General features: G+C 38.4%; 1 protein-coding gene across 8 annotated transcripts in view; it reads right to left on the bottom strand.

Moving 5' to 3' along the window:
* The window catches only part of TMEM45A (transmembrane protein 45A), an 85,240-nt gene that overhangs the window by 23,285 nt on the left and 38,996 nt on the right, over positions 1-22,959 (bottom strand). For 7 of the 8 annotated variants that reach the window (XM_032477830.1, XM_032477827.1, XM_032477816.1 and 4 more), the window contains one exon: positions 2,253-2,323. The exons of the other annotated variant lie outside the window; for it this stretch is intronic. The gene's annotated coding sequence lies outside the window, so the exon portion shown is untranslated. The remainder of the gene's footprint in view (positions 1-2,252; positions 2,324-22,959) is intronic. 8 annotated transcript variants of the gene reach the window in all.

Genomic DNA, 22,959 nt, shown 5'->3' with positions numbered 1-22,959 from the left:
CCTGGATAGTGCCTTATACACTGTGAAGCTCTAAGTTAACAAGAGTAACTAAGCCCTCCTTATACTACAGGATCACATATTTATACAACATCTCTACTCTGATGTTTCAAAGGCCACGCTTACTCAACATACCAGAAAATTGAATTAATCATCCTACCCCTCCCCGACCCATTACCAGAAAACAGTTTCTCCCCTACTTACCTATCTTGGTAACCCACTCACCATTCACCCACTCGTCCAAACTCAAAATATGACAACCATCCTAGAGTCCACCTGTGTCCCTAAAAACTAATTGGTTATTAAGACCTACTGCTTCTGCTGCTTATGTCAACCTTCTCCTGCCCCAAACTTGGCTGACTTCCCCTAGCCTCTTCAGTTTTATCTGCCCGGGGAAATCCTCCCTCATGGCCCAGGCAGGAGATGGCCCATCTTATACCTTCTCAAGGTACCCAGTTCTCACTTTAATGAATTCTCTGTGTGATCTAGTCACTAGAAGTCTGCCTTCTCCTTTGGCCTCTATGTCCATTACTGTATTGTGAGAGCCTATGTCGCAGGCAGCTGGGGCCTCTCAGAGATTAGGGGCCTGGGCCATCGGGGTTTTGTTTTGTTTTGTTTTGCTTTGTTTTGTTTTGTTTTGTTTTTTGAGGCTCCTAATATATGAAAAAAGGATGAAAATTCCAAAACTGAGTTACAAAACTGTAGTTGCTATTAAATGTTTAGACTTTCCTAATAAATACTTTGAACACACATATAAAACATATTGCCTACATTGGAGATAACATGAAAATCTCTGAATGTGTATCTCTAGGTCAAATAATCCTCCTGACCCACATTAATGACCAGCTAACAGGTTCCTGCTACCCCAAGGGCAGAATGGAACAATATATTTCAGCACAGCCATTAGGATGTGATAGCAAGCAATGGGGAATAGTTGAAAGATTTTGAGATGATCAGAGTGGGGAAAGAAATGACTCCTTGTTCCTCCATCAGTTATAGAACTTCTGTATCTTTTGCCTTTTAATCTGCAGCAATCTGATGTTTCCAATCTTTCTCTGTTTAAAAGATGCAAAAAAAAAATGAAGTCAAAGCAGCTTTGCTATATTTGCCTGGCTGGACCCAATAGACCCAGTTGCTTCTGGCAATAAAAATGACATTCTCTTTATTTCACTTTCATTGGAAAGAAAAAAACAATCCCTCAGATTCTCAAAGGTCACTTCATTCTTAACTCCTAGAATACCATTTTCTATCCATCTTTTGTTCCCTGATTTACTATTTCCTGCAGGAGCAACTCACTGCTTGTAAACACCAAGTAGTCCAGAATTTAATTAGATCTCAATCCAAAAAGCAGACACATTGCACTTGGAAGGAGAACACAGGGCTTTCCCCTACCACAGAGCAGAACATATCTGACAAACAGCCAGCAGGAACCCGAGGGAAAATCACCAGGATAGCGAACTGAAAGGTCCTCCCTCAACATCCCCTCCCTGCTCAATCTCATCACTTTGGTAATCTCGTGGGGAAAGTGTTCAGGCAGACCTAAAATGATGGGCTTCAAGATTCAATCTACTGGCGTCCAGCTGCCATTCATCCTACAAATTTATACTCCTCCCCATCCAAAAAACCCCTCTGCTCCTAATGATGCCAAATATCACCACCCCCAGTGCTAAGACAAGAAACAACTTCTGACACCCTCATTGGCTCCTCTTTGCTGACCACCCCCTGCCATACACACATACTCACTCACCACCCAAAACATTTTAAACTCTAGCACTTAAGGATAATATTGGGCAAAGCTCAAGATCTAAATCAGGTGTTAGGTGTTAATTCCTATTAACCAAAGCCACTTAAACTACAGACCAGGTCTGTGCACAGAAAGAGGAGAGAACTCAAAATAGCCCAAAGAGATTCTATAATTTTCTTGGTGCAATCCTCAACCAAACACTTCACTTCACTATAAAATGAATACCATGCAGAAAAATTTAAACTAAAAATTCATCTTGAGCCACCACCAAAATAAAATATTCCTAACTCTTAATTAGTGACTCATATTTCAAGTCATTTGTATATTCTAATCATTAAACCAATTTGAACTATTTCCTGGGCTTCACTTTACTATTTACATTAATTCTCAAAGCAAAGTGTATACAAGCATATGTGGCTTTAAATTACTTTTGATTTTCCATCACTCCATACCAGTACTCTGCCAAATTTAAACTGTTTTGAAAGACATTTCTTAGTTAAATTATCCTTACCTTCACACTTTCCTCAATGTCAAGTCCAACTTCTCAATTCTTTTCTCCCAAGAATTTACAATGGTTCTGATCTAAAGAAGGAAAAGCAGATACTGATTGGTCTAAATTTAAAACTGCCCAGTCTTCCTTCTTAGAGACTAAATCAACATGTTCATGTCTTCCCAGCATGAAGGTGAGCAGATAAGCCTTCAGAATATGTCACAAGCCTGAATATTTGTAGATCTAAGGACCACACCCTTTGAATATCCTACTTACCTGTCCAAATGTTGTGCCATAGCATATTTCTCAATGAGATTCACCTTGACACCCAACCCACATCGCCACAGACATGTCCCATGTGCTGTGAGAACCAAAGACAATGGAGCATATCTGATCTTTGCTCTATCTCTTCCAGGCCATCAAGATGGACAGATGACAAAGGGAATTGGTTATGGCAGCAGTAACATCATAAAGTATGACCAATAAGTCCTACAAAGACAAACCATTTTCTAAAACAGTCCCTCAAGGAAGAGACTGCCACCGGTGCTAAGGTTGGAGTCATGGCCAAAATCAAAGTTATAGGAATAAGAAAAGATGATGGAACAAAACTGCTGTAGGTCAACAATGAAGCTCACATGTGCTCAAGGAATATACAATCTGATGGAGAGATGAGTGAATACAAAAGTTGGAATAAATCATTCGAAACCAAAGTGAGGCTTGCACAAAGTGAAATGCAAACAAGGAAAAAGCAACAGTCTGACTCTAATCTGGAGAGCCAGCAGCTGTTATCCTGTCTGTATACAAGTCTTATTTCCCCCTCTCAATGTAAATAAACTCTTAGTGAGCAAGGGCCATGTCCCCTATAAGGCTTCACACCTAGTTAGCACTCAGTAAATAGCTGATAAATGATGAGCTCCTGCCTGGGACCCCACCTCCCTGAAACACTGACCTGGATGGCAACCAGGATCAGAAATAGCTATAGTGGCCAATTAAATGCAGATTCCTGGGCTCCGCTTCAGATCTACAGAATCCATCAGCAGCAAGAGGTGCAGAAGTCTGCATTTTTAACTAGCACTCACCAGTTGATTTTTGTGTATTCTTGAGTATTGAGAACCAAAGGCTTAGAGTATGTGAAGACAAGCAAAGTGGCGCTAAGACACTAAGATTTAAAGATGGCCTCCCCATCACCATACCCCAGAGGCTATTTGTCTCCTATCAATGTCATAAGCCTGATGTGTTTGCTCACATCAGGCTTCATATTGAGCAAACATGGGTGGTCCAACAGCAGCTCTCAAGGCCAGAAGGATGATCTGGCTCTGTCAGGAAATAATAACCATCCCAGAGTGCTGCCATTCTATTTATTTTATTCTTTTGATCAGGTATTATTAAAATATTATTTTATTTTATTTTGATCTCTTCTATACCCCTGGCTCTTATTTCCATACTCCTCTCAATTTTTGATTAACAAAAGCCATCCATGTCACATGGGCTATTCTTAACCAATAACCCAGAATGACAAACAGAACTCTAAACCTGAAAATATGAGACAGGGTAAGGCAATCCAAAGTCCTATGTCTTGAAACACAAAACCAACAAATAGAAAGTAAGAACAAATGTCGTGTTGCATTACCTGCCTCCAGCCAACTCTTCAAAATAAACAGAAGGCTGTATTGTTTCTGTTACTGGTGTTGCACCTGAGATGGATAGGAAGCCAGCACTCACTGAACACCTACTATGTGCTAATAACTTCTCATGTATCTCCTTATTCATTCTGTAAGACAACTTGAGGGAGTATAATTTCCACCATAGGTATGAGGAAACTGAGACTCCAAGAGATTTACTAACCTACTCTAAAAGTCACAGTAAAGAACAAAGCTAGGATTCCAAGTTCCTTACATGTCTGATTCCAAATCCCATACTGATTTTCCCTGGGATAAGGTTGGTGAATAGCCTCATCAAACAGTCTTCATCAAGCACCGCTGAGCAGGTCAAACTGTCGGGAAAGGGCTTCTCTCTCTGGGACTCTGCCACTGAGCTGTCAGCTCACGTAAATGAGGTGAAGCTCTGCACGTAGCCTGAGTACTTATTTATCACTACTGTAGTCAATGTCAGAATGCACAGAGCTGCCAACAAAAAGAAAAGCCAGGCTGAGTAGTCTGCAAAGACTTAATGTGACAAAGGTCTAGATGCAATTGGGGCAGGGTATAGCTCAGTGGTAGAGTGCATGCCTCGCATGCATGAGGTCTTGGGTTCAATCCAGTACCTCCAATAAAAATAAATAAGCAAATAAAGCTAGTTACCTCCCCACCCCTGTGGTAAGAACCTAAAGAAGTCATTCTACAGTTCCAGGCTTCATGTTGCTTCACAATTCAGGTTGATGAACAAAGATTGAGGACTTCACATTAACCTAAGGATCTCTTCAAATTATAGAGGACTCTGTGGTGAGCAAGTGTATCCATTTTCTATTGCTGCTTTAACTCAGCTGGTAAATGTTGCTCGATTTTAAGGACACACATGATTAGACTCGGACTGCCAGGACAATCTCTCCAACTCAAGGTCGTTGATTTAATCACCTAGGCAAAACCTTCTGCCATGTAAGGTAATCACAAGTTCCAGGAACTAGTACATGGGAGTGGAAACATTATTCTGTCAATCACAGCAACACATAGGGCTTACAGTGTGTCAGGCTAAAGAAGACAAACACCTATGATTGTAGCACCAGAGATGAGCTAAGACTTATAGTAAAGTACGAGGTGTGCTGAGGCCTCTCCTTTAATTCAGGGGAGGAGAGAGGCATATGACAGGCTCCTGAAAGACTGTAAGGGCCACTTGAGCTAGACCATGAAGAATGAGTGGAATTTTGAAAGGTGGAGCTAAAAGGAAAGTGCACTTCAGAAATAAGGAAGACAGAATAAACTCACGGTGGTATAAGCATACAGGAGATGTTGAAGTCACTCCTACCATAGAAGTAAGAGATAACAGAAAATACAGCTGAACATAAGAGAAGTGGATAAGTGGCAGAAATGACAGTACAAGATACCAATCAGCAGGAAGGTTAATGGTTTTGCTTTTTTCTTTTCTGTTTTTTTTTTCCACAGATGAATCCCTAGTTACAGATAAAAATTAAACTAGGTCCCTACTTCACACAAGATTCAAAAATAAATTCCAGGTGGATTAAAGAGCTAATTGTGAAAAATCAATTTTTAAAACTTTTTAGAAGAAAATATTCCAAAATATGTTTTTGAGCCTAGGATAGGAGAGGACTTTTTAAAACAAGATACAAAAAAAAAAAAAAAAAACAACAACAAAAAAAAACCCAAAATAATGAAAGGACAGATAAATGTGATGTCAAAAATTAAAACTTTCATATATGATTAGTAAAGAAGCACAGGAAAAGCTGTTTAATATCATTAGCCATTTAGGAAATGCTAATTAAAGTAACAAATACCAATACACATCCACTAGAATGGCTAAATTTTAAAAGACTGACGATACCACATACTGGAAAGAATATGGACCAACTGGACCTCATACACTGCAGGTGGGAGCACAAAATGTGCAGCCCCATTGGAAAGCAGTGCACCACTTTTTAACTTTTTATAACACTAAACATGCACTTAGATGTGTATTACATCTAAGATAATTACACAAGTGTATACATTTGTCAAAACTCATCAAATTACACACTTAAAATTTTGGGATAAACTTTAGAGCATGTAAATTATACTTCAATGAAGCTAACTGAAAAGAACAAACACTTCTGCCCTTCCTTCTTTCCTGCAGCCTGAAACATGATTCTGATGGCTGGAGCTTTAGCAACTATTTTAGATTATGAGGATAAGGCCCATATTGAAGAGAAGGAGCAGTGAACCTGGAAGAGGATTATTCCTGACAACTTTGTGGATCTGCAGTTCCATCCCTGAGTACTGTACTTTCATGACTATTTTATGTGACTTGGAAATGAAATTCTATTATGTATAAAAGCAAAAAAAAAAAATTACATCTATTTTGTATAGCAACAAAAAACTTGAAACTTCTATATGTCAAAAGCACATTTATTGATTGCTTTCTGTTTACCAGTCTCCTTTCAAGTAAGTGCTTTGCATTTTAATTCATTTAATCTTCACAGGAACCCTCTGAAGTAGATACTATTGTCCCTCCAATTTTGCAGATGAAGAAATAGAGAGCAAGGTTAGAGAGGAACTAAGATGTCCATGGCCACACAGGTGATGAGTAATGGAACTAGGATTCGTATCTAGCCCAGGTTCTATAGTACCTCTACCACAAGGTACCATAAATAAAGGTAAAAGACACAAGACAGAGAAGATATTTGCAATAAATGTAACTGATGAAGGCTGAGTAGCCAGAATGTCATTTTTTAAAAGTTTTTTTGATTTTGGGGGGGTAATTAGGCTTATTTATTTATTTATTATTTATTTAATGAAGGTACTGGGGATCAAACCCATGACCTTGTGCATACTAAGCATGCACTCTACCACTGAGCTATATCTTCCCTTCCCAGAATGTCATTTTTAACTAGGAATCAATTAGGGAAAAAACCTGCTCCCCGACACCCCTCCTAATATGAGTGAAGAATAAGAACAGACAATTCAACACAAGGCAAAACCTTAATGTCCAGTAATCATATGAAAAAAAATGTTCAATTTCACTAGAAATCAAAGAAAACTAAATTTAAAGCAGAGGTATTTTTCATCTATTAGAGTGACAAAATTTTAAAGATCTATTATATCAAGAATTGGAGACTGAGGAAATAGGAACACTCGTATACTACTAGAAGCGTAAACTGAATTGCCAGTCACAATCCAGCAATCCCATTTGTTTTATGTACCCTGGAAAAACTCACAGACACGTTCTCTAGCATATGTCCAAAAAAAAACAAAATTTATGGCTGCACTGGTAGCAGTAACATAAAATTAGAAATAACCTGAATATCCATCAGTAGAGAAATAGAAAAATAACATCAAGTAACATATACATGACAGAATATGATATTACAGTTTAAAAAGACTTTTTTAAGATAAAAGCATTAGATCTATATTTAGCAACATGGATAGATTTTTAAAGCATTAGGTTGAGTGGAAAATGCAAGTTGCAAAACACTGTTATAGTTTGATGCAACTCATGTATTGTTTTTAAACACCTGAAAAATAATACAACTCATTGCTCATGCACATCTATGAATATAAAAATATAAAAGTGAGGATACGCACTAGTTATAGTAGTTTCCTTTGGGGAGGGGGAGGGGACTAGAACTGAGGGAAGCCAAGGAGGGCTTAACCTAAATATTTTATTTCTTTTATTTAAAAGAAAGAAAAACTTGAAGCAAATAATACAAAAACATCAGTTCTGCATAGTAGGAACACAAGTGTTTGCCATATTACTTTTTGTGCTTTTCATTATGTTTTTAAATTAATAGATCACTTTTTAGAGAAGTTTTAGGCTTACAGAAAATTGAGCAGGAATTCCAGAGTTCTGTGTGTTTTCTTTCTCCCACCCTCACAGTTTCCTAATTACTAACATCTCGCATTAGTGTGGTGCATTTGTTACAACTGATGAACCAATCATGACACATTGTTATTAACTAAAGTCCATAATTTACATTAGGGTTCACTTGTTGTGTTTTACAGTTCTGTGGGTTTTGACAAATGCATAATGTCATATATCCATCATTGCCACAGTGTCATACAGAATATGCCACAAAAATCTCCTTTGCTCCCACCTATTCATCCCTTCCTCCCTGCCCCGAGCCCCTGGCAACTACTGATCTTTCTACTATTTCTAGAGTTTTGCCTTTTCCAGAATGTCATATAACTGGAATTACACAGTATGTAGGCTTTTCAGATTGAATCCTTTCACTTAGCAATGTGCACTTAAATTTCCTCCATTTTTTTTTGTAGCTTGATAATTCATTTCTTTTTATTGCAGAATAATATTCCATTGTATGAATGTATCATTGTTTCATTTTGGTTTTTATTCATTCACCTATTGAAGGACATCTTGGTTGCTTCCATTTGGAGTGATTATATTACACAGTGTTATAAACAGTCATGTGCAGGTTTTTGTATAGACATCAGTTCCCAACTTTTTTGAATAAATAGCTACAGTACATTCCTAAGTCATAGGGTAAGAGTATAATTAGTTTTGTGAGAAGCTGCCAAACTCTCTTCCAAAATGGCTGTCCCATATGGCACTCTCCTCCAGCAACAAATGAGACAGTGTTTTGGATCCTTATCCTCTCTAGCATTTGGTGTTGTCAGTATTCTGGATTTTGGCCATTCTAATAGGTATGTGATAGTACCTCATTGTTGTTTTAATCTGCGGACCCATGAAGACATAAGATAATTTATCTGCATATCTTCTTTGGTGAAGTGTCTGTTAAGATCTTTTGCTTACTTTTAAATTGGGTTTTTTGTTTTCTTATTGTTGACTTTTTTTTTCTTTTTTAATTTGCATTCTTTCTTATTGAAGTATAGTCAGTTTACAATGTTGTGTCAATTTCGGTGTACAGTATGTTTCCTATCATTGACTCCTGAGCGTTCTTTGTATATTTTGGATATCTGTCCTTTACCAGACATAGGAATTACAAATATTTTCTCCCAGTCTGTGGCTTATCTTTTCATTCTCTTCAAAGTGTCTTTCACAGATTGGAAATGTTTAATTATCATGTAGTCTAACACATTTTTTTCTTTCATGGCTCGTGTACTTGATGCTATATCTAAAAACTCATCACACCCAAGGTCATCTTGATTTTCTCTTATGTTATCTTCCAGAAGTTTTATAGTTTGTTTTTTACATATAAGTCCTTGATCCATTTTGAGTTAACTTTTGTGAAAAATAGGACTGTGTCTAGATTCTTGTTTTGTTTTGTCTTTGCTTGTGGATATACAGTTGTTCTAGTGCCATTTATTCAAAAGATTGTCTTCTCTGTATATAGAATTGCTTTTACCTCTTTGTCAAAGATCAGTTGACTACATGGGTGTGAGGCTATTTATGGGCTTTCCTTTCTGTTTCAGTGATCTATATCTTTTTTTTTCCACCAATACTACACTGTCTTGATAACTGTAGCTTTACAGTAATTCCTGAAGTCAGGTAGTGTCAGTTCTCTGATTTTGTTCTTCAATATTCTATTGGCTATTCTGGGTCTTTTGCCTTTCCATGTAAACTTTAGAATCAGTTTGTCACTATCCACAAAAAATTGCTGGGATTTTTATTTGGATTTCATTGAATCTACAGATCAAGTGGGGAAGAACTGACAAGGTAACCACGTTGATTTGTCCAATCCATAAGCATGGAATATCTCCCCATTTATGTGGATCTTCTTTGATTTCTTTCATTAGAGGTTTGTAGTTTTCTTCATCTAAATCTTGTACATATTTTCTTAAACTTATATTTCTTTTCTTTTCTCTTTTTGGTGCTAATGCAAACAGTATTACGTTTTTAATTTCAAACTCCAATTGTTCATTGCTGATATATAGGAGAGCACTTGGCTTCCATATATTAACCTTATATCTTGCAACTATAATCACTTACTAATTCCAGGAGTTTTTTGGTTCATTCTTTGGGACTTTCTACATAGACAATCATAGCATCTGCTAACAAAGACAGTTTTATTTCTTCCTTCCCAATCTGTATGCTTTGTATTTCCTTTCCTTACATGGCTGCATTACCTAGAACTTCCAGTATGGTTTTGAATGGGAGTGGTGAAAAGGGACAACCTTGCCTTGTTCCCAATCTTGGAGAGAAAGCATTTAGTTCTTCACCATTAAGCACAATGTTAACTGCAGGTTTTGTGTAGATATTCTGTATCAAATTGAGGAAGTTCTCTCTCTATTCCTAGTTTGCTACTTTTCAGATTTTTTAAAAATATTGTCTTTTTCTTTTAATTTTTATTTATTTTGGGAGAAATAATTAATTTTATTTATTTATTTTAATGGGGGTACTGGGGATTGAACCCTGGAACTCACACATGCTAAGCGTGCACTCTACCACTGAGCTACACCCTCCCCTTAAAATTTTTTTTTCTTAAAAAAAAAAAAAAAACTAGGAGAGTCTTTATAGCCAAATAATAAAGGACCTTAAATGCCAGGTTAAGAAGTTTAAACTTTATTCCATGAACAATAAGAAGTAACTGAATATTTTGAGGAGAAAGAGATAGAAAGAAAGAAAAAAAGAAAGGAAAGAAAGAAAGAAAGAAAGAAAGAAAGAAAGAGAGAGAGAAAGGAAGGAAGGAAGGAAAGAAAGAAGGAAAGAAGGAAAGAAGGAAAGAAAGAGAGAAAGAAAGAGAGAAAGAAAGAGAAAGAAAGAGAGAAAGAAAGAGAAAACAGAGATATGCATCAGAACCCTTAAACCCTTCCAGAATACAGGAATTTTTAAAGATGTCCAGAAAGGGAGACTCCTCCAAGTTCTTCAAAAACTCATTCTGGTGACATACAAATCTCACTCTGTTAACCCTGCCTCAGAGCCAACTTGAATCCCTTGGAGGGCCCAGGGAAGATGCAGAATATTCATCAGTCTAGATAAACTGTTTCCACAAAAACGTGACTTCCAAACTCAGTATTCCATTCCCTACTCCCTGCCCAGAAGGGGAAGCTACGTCACTCTGGTTCAGAGCAGAGGTGCAGGCACCCAGTGGCCCAGACTCCTAAGCAACATAGAAAGTTCAGTGACCACCTGAAACTACAGTGTTGACACATTCATTTTCATCACACCTTCTAGAGTAGTTGCTATTGTCAAGAGCTCTAGTGACACCTAGATGCCTATCTACAGAGAACCCTCGGTAGCCCAGTTCTACTGCGGGGACATGAGGTGGAATCAGAATCCTCATTTTTGCCAGATCCCCAGGTGACTCACATGCACATTAAAAACTGGAAACACAGGTCCAGAGTAGAATTTCTCAACAGGGGCACTATTGACATTTTGGACCTGATAATTCATGTTGTGTGAGGCTGACCTGAGCTTTCTAAAATGTTTAGCAACATCTCTGGCCTCTGCCTACTAGATTCTGCCAGCACTTTTCTCCTGTTGTGACAATCAAAGATATCTACAAATATTGATAAAGGTCCCCTGAGGGGCAAAATCATATCCCCTTCCCCAACTAAGAAGTCCTGGTTTAGAAGACCCTGGGTCAAATCCCTTTGACATAAAAAGAAGTCTTCCTTTTCTCTTTGGGAAAAGAGAAATGTTAACGAGTTTAGCTGTTAACTATTATATCAAAATAAGTCTAAACAAGATTAGGTGCACTTTTTCCAGAAAGATAAAGTACTTATTGTTGCAATTGACTTTGATTATCCTGCCTCCCTCTTATAAGGACCCTTACAATTACATTGGGTTGGCCCGGATAATCCAGTGTAATCTCCTCATCGCCAAATCCTTAACTTTAATCAAATCTTCAAATCTCTTTTACCATGTGAAAGAAAGCCAAATATGTCACTCCAACAGAAAAAATATTTTGAGCTGAAGGTGATTAAGAAGCAGCAAACTCAGGGGAAGCTCTCTCCATCCTCTCAGTTTCTGTCTCCTTCTACTGGAGACAGATTCTTATCAGCCCAGAGATGGCACCAGGGGAATCTGCCAACAAACCTTAGCCACTAGTTCCCTCCTACGTGTTCTCCCCACAGTATGCCACCCTCGGAAGCCTGAACTACCTCTCTTTGTCCTGTCATTTCCCTGTGAAGGAAAAGCTGGGCTGGTCTAACAAGATAACTCACAAGTCTAAGAATGTGAAAGAAAAGCTTGGCTGGGCTAACAAGATAACACACAAATCTAAGTATCGGAATACTGATCTGAGTTCTGCTGGACTAACTTGTAAATCTAAGTTAATTAGTATTGGTTTGCTGTTCATGTTTTTTTGCTAGCCAGCTGGGTTTTCAAAGAGATATATCTGGCTTTGGAATGTTGGTTTGCTGCCTCCCCTGACTCCACTTTTGTGATAATGATGCTGCTAAAGCTGTTCCATGCCTATTGGCTGAATACCCCAAGCTTGTACTTTACTGTATAAAACCTCACGTGCACATCTTGGAGGTGCTCAGAGCTTCAGAGCAGAAGCCCCTCTGAGCCCACCGGCATACTACATCTGAGTACTCCAACCCTCCGAGTGGTGCTTGTTTCTTGGCTGGCCTGTCGTTTCCGTAACATCTCTACACGTTTATTGTTCTTCATTTAAGATGCTCTATAAGCCGGCAGTTCTAAGCTGCTACTCTGAATTACTTTTCACTGAGGTTTCTCCCACATGATATGCAATATATGAGTTAACAAACTGTTTTTCTCTTGTTAATCTGTCTTTTGTCACAGAGTCCCAGCTGAAAACCTAATAGGAGTAAAGTTTTGCCTAGCCTCGTTTCTGGTGACCCATATGGGGTCAGTTGGGATGCCCTGCTCTCTCTGGACCCTACACATGGCACCCTGGGACAAAAAGCCAGCGATGAAAAGAATTCTTATCAAAGTCAGCTCTCTCAGATTTCTCTGGAATGCCTGGATGAGAAGGTAAAAATTTCCCTATCCCTTTCCTTCCAAATGTTTTTCCAAAGAAATATCTGTAAACATTCATTCTTTGAATTGTGACTCTGTGGATTTGGTTTGGGGTACCCACAGCCTCTGAAGAATAGTCATTATTTTCCTGGTCTCTGTCTTTTGTGGTGTTTGTCATAAGGAAGCCATAAAAGGGCCTTCGTCATCTCTCCCTTACTTGTCCTATTTGTGCTGGGAAATTTTCAGTGTAACCCCTTGGGTAACACAGATTAAGGCAATTTCAGGCATCTCGCTCTGTGAGAACTCACAGCTTCTTCACTCTATCATAACAAAGGTCTTCACTTTCTTAGAGAATCTTTGGGAAGAAACTTTGGATCTCGAGAGGGAACTGCATCTTTTGTACCCTCTTTGGGGACACTTCTTGTGTCCATGGTTAAGCCATAGAAGATTTATTGGTTTTAAGCCCTTTAAAGGCTTATTCATTTAGTTACAGTCACATTACAATAGGTACACCTTTAAAGATTTGGACTTTTATATCTAAAAGGATATTTTAGAGAGCCTTCATTTTAAACAAGTGTCATATTGGAATCTAGAAACTGGTTTTAGCAAGGTCCCAAGAATATAAAACAAGGCTGTTTTATTGTTCTTTACTCTGTAACCAGGCCTTTGTTTCAGAATAATAAAGAAGAGCAAGAGAGAGAAAATAAAGGATAAAAACTAGATAGATGTAGGAAGTTTGGAATAGAAAGAGGGAGAAAGAAAATCCTGTGTAGTCAAGTTGGCTAAAATTGAATGAGTTTATTACAAGATTTAATATCAAAAGTGTGCTTAAGTAAAACTAAAATTTAATTTTCTTTCTCTGTTAAGAGGACAAAGTCTCTTTGGATTATTGGTCTGCCCTTAATAATAATTTCTTACCTTTTAGGAAATCTGCCTAGAAAAAATCTGTCTTATCAAAATATTTCCTGTGCTTCGTGCTGTCTTTATCAGGTTTTCAATCACTGAAGAAAAACTGAGTCTTCTCAATATTAAAAGACCTAAGGTTTTTGTTTTTGTTTTTGTTTTTGTTTTGTTTTTGTTTTTGTTTTACAACATGTAACTTCCTGTATTTGCCTTTGAAATCTTTTCATTGTCACTTTGGTTGGATAGATAACTATTACTTCATAGTGATCTGTGATCTGATTAAATCAAGTGTTTGAAACCTTTTGACATTTTTTACAAGTTTCTCAAAATCAAATTCTAAATGAAGTCTATTTTATTTGGAAACAACTTTGGGATTTTCCAGAGGCACCTGGAAATTTTCAAAGGATTTGTTCTCTCTGCTTATACAAAGAGAAATGTTAAATTAATTATGCTTATTTGGTTTGTTAAATTACATGGGAATAAGAAGTAATGCTAAACCTTCTCTAAGTTATATTTGTACGGGTATATGTTACTGTTATAAATAGTCAGAAATCATATAAATTTGACATGCCCTAGTATGATGTTATCAGTCATAATTCCAGTTATCACCTTAAAATGTTGTATGTCACAGAAATAACCAAATTTCATTGTCAATTATTATATTATAACAAACTCTCATCAGATCTCAACTGATGAGAATGACTATAATTTTTATGACTTTTTCTTTGAAACATTGCTGGTTTGTTAAGGTTACATTTTTCCAGATTTAAGAAAGAATTTTTTCTATTTTCTATTGAGCCGTCTATAACTCACAGCAATTTGGTAAATTATAACTTTGTAAACAGAATTTTCTCCCTACCTGATCCCTTAAGAATGCAGAAGCTCTTACTGAGTATTATTTTCATGCAATCTAGTTATTTGCATAAATCCAGTGAGAATCTGTTTTCCTTATAACAGGACACAGTGGGAAATACTGGTTTTATTACCAAGATTGACTGGAATGTTACATTTGAGAATAATGTGCATGGACTCAGATATGACCCAACAGTTTTAAGGAACTAAGGTTGACTTTATGGAGCCAATAAAGCCTCCCTTCAAAAAGACAATCTGGTCTCTGGTTTATAGGGTTGCCAGCTTTACTGATGAGTGTGGAAGGTCACTTCCTGGCAGACCTAGAGTCTCATGATTTTGGAGATCTCAAGAAAAAGAGGAATTTACTCAATGTATAGGCATTACAAGTGAGTCTTAGGTGTGGCTTCCAGAATAATCTCACATTTTTTAATGAAAATTCTAGCAAAACAGATTTAAAAGAGCTTACATGATCAATCACCATTCTTGTTGCATTTATGTAAAAAAATCAGACCAAGTTTAATGAGACTAGGCTAATTTTGTAAACGAATTAGTCTCACTGTGATTATCTTTGTTTTGTTTCAATTAAATATTTGTTATTTATCTGTGAACTGGAGGGGATCCCGAATCCTTCCAGCTTCCTCCAGTATCTGACTACAACTCTCCAAACTAACATTTCCAATTTTTCTCCCACTCTTCTGACTTGGAATCACTGAGAAATAAAACTGCCCTTTTCCCCAAAGCCTTGTAAGCTGAAGCTGGACCCTGACATAAACAGGAAACCCACGACAGCTCACGTATGGACAACTCTTGTGCCTGTTGCCGTGAGGGCCACTCAGAACGTTCACTGGAACATCTGATAACATTGCCAGAGACTTTCGCACTGCTACAGATCCTTTGAGCCCAATATCTACAAATCTTCTTGGCTGAGTGCCATCTGAATTCAAAACCTGATTTAGAGTCTGCTCCAACCTATTAACTTTGTTTTTCTTCTGTTTCCATAGAAATGCCTCTTATCAAATCCTTGATTATAAGTACCACATAGTAGCTTAACGTAGGCGGAAACCCATCCACAACAACACCTGGAATGAGACCCAACTGTTGAACTAGCTTGACCTAGTCCCAGATTAAAGGCTGATTCAATCAGATAGGGGACATGTACTTAAATTCATCCTTTTCTGCTTGTTCCAATTATGTTTTCCTCCCCTTTTGCTGAGCTCCTATCTCGCAGCTTCTAACTCAAATCTCTCCACAGCCACCAACTCAGCTTTTAATATGTGACACTTTCTAAAAATCACTTCCAACTGGGAACTAAAGGAAACCAGATTATGTCACTCCCAAAACATGCCTCTTTGACATAAAAATTATTTTGAGCTGCAGGCAATTAAAAAGCAGGAAATACAGGAAAAGCTCTCTGTACCTTCTCTGTTTCTATCTAAAGGCAGGATGTACATTCTTCTTTCACTGGAGACAGATTCTTATTAGCCCAGAGGTGGCACGAGGAATCTGCAAGCAAACTTTCCCCATTAGTTCCCTTCCATATGTTTAACCTCCGCGTTTGCTGCCCTTGGACGCTTACCCTGTTTTCTTTGTCCTTCCATTTCTCTTCAAATGTATCATTCTTTGATGAAGATGCTATATAAACCAGAATTCTAAGCTGCTGCTTTGACTTACTTTTCACTGAGGTTTCTTTGGCATAATATGCACTGCATGTGTTAAAAACAAAAACAAAAACACATTAATTTTTCCTCCTGTTAATCTTTCCTTTCATTTAAAAGTCCCAGTTGAAAACCTAAACTTTGTGAAGGTCAAGTTTTGCCTCTTCTACACCTGTAAGGTAACACATTCTCAGTTTCTGGAGATTGGATCATGGCCATCTTTTGGGGACCATTCTTCATCTTACCAGACCCCCTTAGAAGTGCCAGTTGGAAGGAGGGCCTCTGACAATCATAAAAATAAAAACTTTGAAAATCACTGACAGTGGGAAGAAGAGAACAGGTATAGAAGGAGCCATCTTCAGACTCTCAGGCTCCAAGTCACTGAGGGAGACTCAAGGGCTTAGTGTCGTCCACTTCTCAGTCCTGGCTCCTCTGAAGAGCTCATAAAAAATAACTCATGCCTGGACCCCAATTCCAAGAGATTCTGCTCCAGTTAGTCTGGGTAAGCTGCCCAGGCATCAGCATTTTTTAATTCCACCTAGGTAATTAAGAACCCAGATTCTGCAATCAGACTGCTTGTCCCCAAAGTCCACCTCTACACTATGTGCTTAACCTGAGGCATGTTATTTAACTTTGCCTCAATTTCTTCTTCTACAAAATGGGAATGATGGTATTAATAGAACCACCTTATGAAGCTGAGGAGAAGCTGACAGAATATAAGTCAAGTTCTTGCCACACAGTGAATACCACATAAATGTTATAGGTTGTATTTGTTTAATGTGTATGTATATACACACATATATATATATATACACACACATACATATATATATACACTTTTTTATTGAAACATGGTCAGTTTACAATGTTATGTCAATTTCTGGTGAACAGCAGAATACTTTAGTCATACATGAACATGCATATATTCATTTTGATATTCTTTTTCACCATAAGTTACTACAAGAAGATGTATTTGTTTTAAATGCCTCAAATCTCTCCAGAGGGGTATCTCATTCCTCCTTGGGCAGGAACCCAAAACAACGTCTGTGTGTCTCGGGTATGAAAAGTGAGACTGGGAGGCTCTCTACCAGCATGGTCTGTGCTGCCCTGCCTGGCTGGAATGGGCTCCAGGAGTGCTCATCCTGATGTGCCCAGAAAGGGCAGCACTGGGAGCAGCGTCACAGGTCTCCTCATGCTGAGATGAGTGAGAAGAAACAATCAGAAAGGCTGGAGCTGGGGGTGGGAAAGTTGTGGTGGACTGTGCAAAGGGGAGGAATGCTAGAAGCCAAGGACAGTGATTGAGGTTTAGCTGCCCACCAGGGCAGTGGGTCTCAGTCTGGCTGCCCCTGCAAAACAACTGAGGAGCCATAAAAATCCTTACTGTGTCCGATCCTACCTTCCTTGTCCCTACCCAGACCAGTTAAATCAGAATCTTTGCAAGTGAGGCCTGGGAATTTATCTTTCTTTCTTCCTTCCTTCCTTCCTTTCTTTCTTTCTTTTCTTTTCTTTCTTTCTTTCTTTTTTTTTTTTTTTTTTTTGTGAACAAAGAATAAGGAGGAGGAGGAGAGGGAGAAGAAAAGAATGTCACTCACCATCCAGTTATACAAGGGTTAAATCACAACCATGGCAGTCACCCACCAAAAGTGCACCCTGAGGGGAATTTGGACTGAAAAACAGGATGAGGCATTCCAGTGCTTTGGATAAATGAACCCTGAGATAGTTAAGATGATTATCTCAGGAAGAATTGCAATGATTTGAGATTCTTGCATCTTGCCACACATAGAAAAGCACTAAAAACATCAACCTGAGATTTCTGTTCTTTGTGACAAGCAGTAATCTTTTACCAAGATGAATGCTTGACTACATGTTTTTCCCAGCCAAAAAAAAAATTCGTATATACTGGCTCCTCCCCTACCTCTTTGGAGGAGTTCCTCAGAGCTACTGAGAGGCTGTTTCCCTGGCTATTGTCCTCAGTAAGACCCTGAGCAACACTTAAACTCACAACTCTCATGTTGTGTGTTTTCCTTTAGGGGGACAGTTTGTAAGCTCCCCAGATGATTCTTGGTAGCTCGAGTTGAAAGCCCTCTCTTATGCCTGGTACCTAAGCTGAGTCGGCCTCACCCACTGCAACACTAATTGTTGTGACAGAACCAAGATTCAATGCCAAGCCTATGACCAAGGAAGACAAGAGAAAAAAAAATGATATTTTTTGAGCACCCACCACTCTATAAGCTATGTAGAATCCTCTCAATTCCATGAGGTAGTATTTTCCCCCCATTTTACATTTGACAGGTCAGAGACTTGAAAGGCTAGCTAACTTGTCCAAGTCAAATAATTGGTAAATGGTAATTGGTAAATGGCAAAACTGGGATCTTGTTCAAGTCTACCCATTTCTAAACCCCTATCCTATAGCACATTATTTCTACCTTTCTCTATGCCTCCAAGGCCAACTGCAACAACTATAACAAGAATCATTAACATGTATTAAATGTTGGCCCTATAACAAACACTGTATTGATAGCTTTATATGTATTATCCAAGGAAAAATCAAGTAAAATTACTGTGACATAACAACAAAATAGTTTTCAATGGGCACACAGCATCATCTGAGGATGTTAGAAATGCAGCTTCTCAGGCCTCACCCCTACCTACTAAGTCAGAATCTGCACTTAAATTATCCACATTTAATTATCTTCAACAATTATTATTGTTATCTACATAACAATATCCTTAGATAACTCATCAGCACATTTAAGTTGAAGAAGGCTGCTTTAGATGGTTTTTGTTTTGCTGCTTATCTTTCCAAAGATTTGTTTTGGTAATGTGTAGGTCTGGTCTAAGGTTCTCCATTTACCAGACTTCACAAGGCACCAGTGAAAGATACACAAGGAGGCAGTGCCTCCATTTTGTGGTTTAAGATGATGTCAGGTAGGGTAGGAGGCCGTGAAACACCCTCTCCCCAATAAAGCTCTTTTTCCTTGAGAGTTTCAGGGCACTGGTATTTAGATACACACCATTAGACTCCAAATACCCTTAGCAGAAGGTCACTCCTTAACCAGACAAATTACACTGAAGGTGGGATTAGCTAATAGCCCTAGGAAAGCCAGAATGGGATAAAGCAGTGTTTCTCAAACTTGAGTAATGTGCAGACATTTTAAAAGGAAAAACAAATTTTTTAGAGCCAGTTTGTTGACTTCAATTGTTTTGATTGTAAACATTCTTAAATAGTAAAAATATATATTTGGACTACTATAAAAATAAAACCAATTTACAAATTAAATATAAGCAAAAAACTACAAAACCAACACAAATCAAATATAACAGATAATTATTCCTTTTAAAGTAACTCGCCTTGATTTTTTCCAGTCAAGATAGAGGAGTGGAAGGACCACAAGCTCGCCTCTCTTCGCGACTACAACAAAACCACAGCTGACTGCTAGACAACCAACAAATAAAGGGCTGGAACCTAGCAAGAAGATTGTCTTCAAATGGAAACATAAAGAGGGAACTACAGCAGGATGGTAGGAGGAGCGTGCTTGTGATATAATTGGGTCCATACCCCCTGGGTGGGCGACCCACAAGTTGAAGAATAATTAAGTCGCAGAAGCCCTCCCACAGGAGTGAGAGCTCTAAGCCCCATGTCAGGCTCCCCTGCCTGGGGTTCTGGCATTGGGAGGAGGAGGACTCCCCAGGACATCTGGTTTTGAAGGCCACGGGGGCTTAGCTCCAGGAGCCCCACGGGACTGGGGGAAACAGAGACTTCATTCTCTTGGGAAGCATACATAGAATCTCAAGTGCACCAGGTCCAAAGGCAGAGGCAGTGATTTCATATGAACCTGGGCCAGGCCTGCCTGCTGGATTTGGAGGGTCTCCTGGGGACACAGGGATGGCTGCGGCTCACCCAGGTGACATAAAAGTTGGTGGCAGACATTCCCGACGTGTTCATCTACATGAGCTTTCCTGGAGGTTGACATCTTGATTGGATCATTAGCACCAAGACCTAGCCTCACCCAACAGCCTATAGAGAAGCTTCAGACCAAACAACATACAATCCCACCCATCAGCAGACTCCTAAGCCACAAAGGCCTCTAGACATGGCCCTACCCACCAGAGGTTCAGGACCAAGCTTCACCCAACAGCAGGCAAGCACCGGCTCCTTCCGCTAGGAACCCTGCATAAGCCTCTAGTCCAGCCTCATCCACCAGGGGCAGGTACTAGAAATAAGAAAACAACAACCCCAAAGCCTGTGGAAGGAATCCCTAAACACAGGCCAGACTCTACACTGGGACCAGCTGGACCCTAGCCCTTGGGTGACAAGAGAGGAGTGTACTGCTGGGACACACAGGATGTCTCCCACAAAGGGCCACCTCTCCAAGGTCGAGACACGTAACTAAGCTACCTAAAAATACAAAGAGAAAGGTAAACAATATGAGTGGCAGAGGAGTATCTCCAGGCCAAGGCACAAGATAAAATCCCAGACAAAGAAATAAGTGATGAGGAGATAAGTAATTTATCTGAAAAAGAGTTTAAAGTAATGATGGCCAAGATGTTCAGACAAATCAAGAGGCGTATAGATGCACAGAGTGAAGTTTTTAGCAAAGAGTTGGGAAATATAAAAAATATCCAAATTGAGTTAAAGAATAAAATCACTGAAATAAATAACATACTAAAAGGAACCAAGAATAGACTAAATGAGGCAGAAGAACAGATCAATGAGCTAGAAGACAGATTAGTGGAAATCACTACCACAGAACAGAAAAAAAAAAAAAGAAGAATGAAAAGAAATGAGAATAGAGAACCTGGGACAACATGAAAAGCACTAATATTCACATTATAAGGGTTCCAGAAAGAGAAGAGAGAAAGAATCTGAGAAAATTTTTAGAGATAATAACCACAAACTTCCCCAACTTGGGAAAGGAAACAGTGACTCAAGTCCCGGAAGCACAGAGAGTTCCACACAGAATCAGCCCAAAGAGGAACATATCAAGGCACATAGTCATCAAATTGACAAAAATTAAGGACAAGGAGAAAATATTAAAATTAGCAAGAGAAAAGCAACAAAAAACATACAAGGGAACTCCCATTTTTCAGCTGATAACCTTATGGCCAGAAGAGAGTGGCAAGATATATTTAAAGTGATGAAAGGGAAAAACCTACAACCAAGGATACTCTATCCAGCAAGGCTCTCATTCAGATTTGATGGAAAAATCAAAAGCTTCACAGATAAACAAAAGCTAAAAGAATTCAGCACCACCTAACCAGCTTTAAAACAAATGTTTAAGGAATTTCTCTAGTCATCAAACTGTAAGGAAAGAGAACAAAAAGAAGAAAGAGGAGGAAAAAAAAAAAAGACCTAGAAAAGATTGCTTTGGCAGTTAAGGGTCTTTTATGGTTCCATATAAATTTTGGAATTGTTTGTTCCAGTTCTGTGAAAAACATTGTGAGTACTTTGACAGGGGTTGCACTGGATCTGTAGATTGCTTTGGGTAGTACAGCCATTTTGATCATGTTGATTCTTCCAATCCAAAAGTACAGCATACCTTTCCATTTCTTTGTATCATCTTCAATTTCCTTCATCAATGTTTTAGTTTTCAGAATATAGGTAACCTCCTTGGTTAAGTTTATCTCTAGGTATTTTGTTCTTCTTGATGCCGTGGAAATGTTTATGCCAGTTATAAAATTCCAGTTTTTGAAGTGGAAAAAGTGAATGAAAGGCTGCAAATAGCAAAATATCCTTCTTTCTTATGAGTGAGTTGTATGCCATTACATGTATATGCTGCATCTTCTTTATCCATTCATCTATTGATGTGCACTTAGGATGCTTCCATATCTTGGCAATTATAAATAATGTTGCTGTTAATAGCAAGGTGTATGTATCTTTTTGAATTAATTCTTATTTTGCAATTGGCTTTATTCCTTTGATAATTATGAAGTTTAAAAAGCTAAAGTTCTAAACATTCTTAGAAATAATTAACAGTACATACATATAAATTTCAAAAATATGTGCAGTATATTGTGTATATGGATTTACCTGAAATATATTGTATATGTGTAGTCAAACTGTAACAATTCTACCTAGTAAAACTGAAAAATGAGAAAAAAAGAAAGTTGAGAAGGATTAAAAAGAAATAGAGGAGCCACATCAAAAGAAATGAAAGAGACCCATTTTTTTTGTTGTGCTTTGTTTTGGTTTGGTCTGGTTTGGTCACAGGATCTTGGTGACAGTACAGCATATGGGAAATCAAGGCTATCCTGAGAAATCCGAGGTTCACAGGAAGAAGCTAAAGCCGAAAGGGCCTGGCCTTGGAGGTGACTCTTCCCTCGATCTTGAACTTCTAGTCTGACTTTGACTACACCCTCTCTGGCTTCACTGCACCTGCACATGCCTTTACCATAGCACTTTTCTTGTACATTTACTCCCAATCTCTTCTCACCACCCAGGACTTCCTTACTCATCCAAGCACCAAGCTTGCATTAAAAAATGTTTGATAAATGAATTAAAGTGATACCTACTCTTAAGCCAACTCACATGCTACTACTGTCTTCTGGCCTTATTTTCTTCTGTGAATTGTTAGAACCTACCACTAACTGCTCCATTTTTTAAGTTTCTTTATATCATCTGATCCCAAATATTCACCCCCAACAACCAAATATGTGAGGTCCCACTTTGAGGGTGAGGTAAAGGGCATTCACCCTCACAGAACACTGTAAAACGAACCTTCCAAGTTCCATTTCTGGGTAGGAAATGCAATCCCATCCAACAAGTAGCCTAATGTGCAGTGCCTTCTCTCCAACCTCCTAGAAAGCAAAATCTCTCTGATCTTTAGAAT

The sequence above is a fragment of the Camelus ferus genome, chromosome 1 (genome assembly GCF_009834535.1).
Source record: "Camelus ferus isolate YT-003-E chromosome 1, BCGSAC_Cfer_1.0, whole genome shotgun sequence".
Classification (NCBI taxonomy): Eukaryota; Metazoa; Chordata; class Mammalia; order Artiodactyla; family Camelidae; genus Camelus; species Camelus ferus.
The sequence above is the reverse complement of the archived record's forward strand: the minus strand, read 5'-3'. Positions and strand labels throughout refer to the sequence as shown.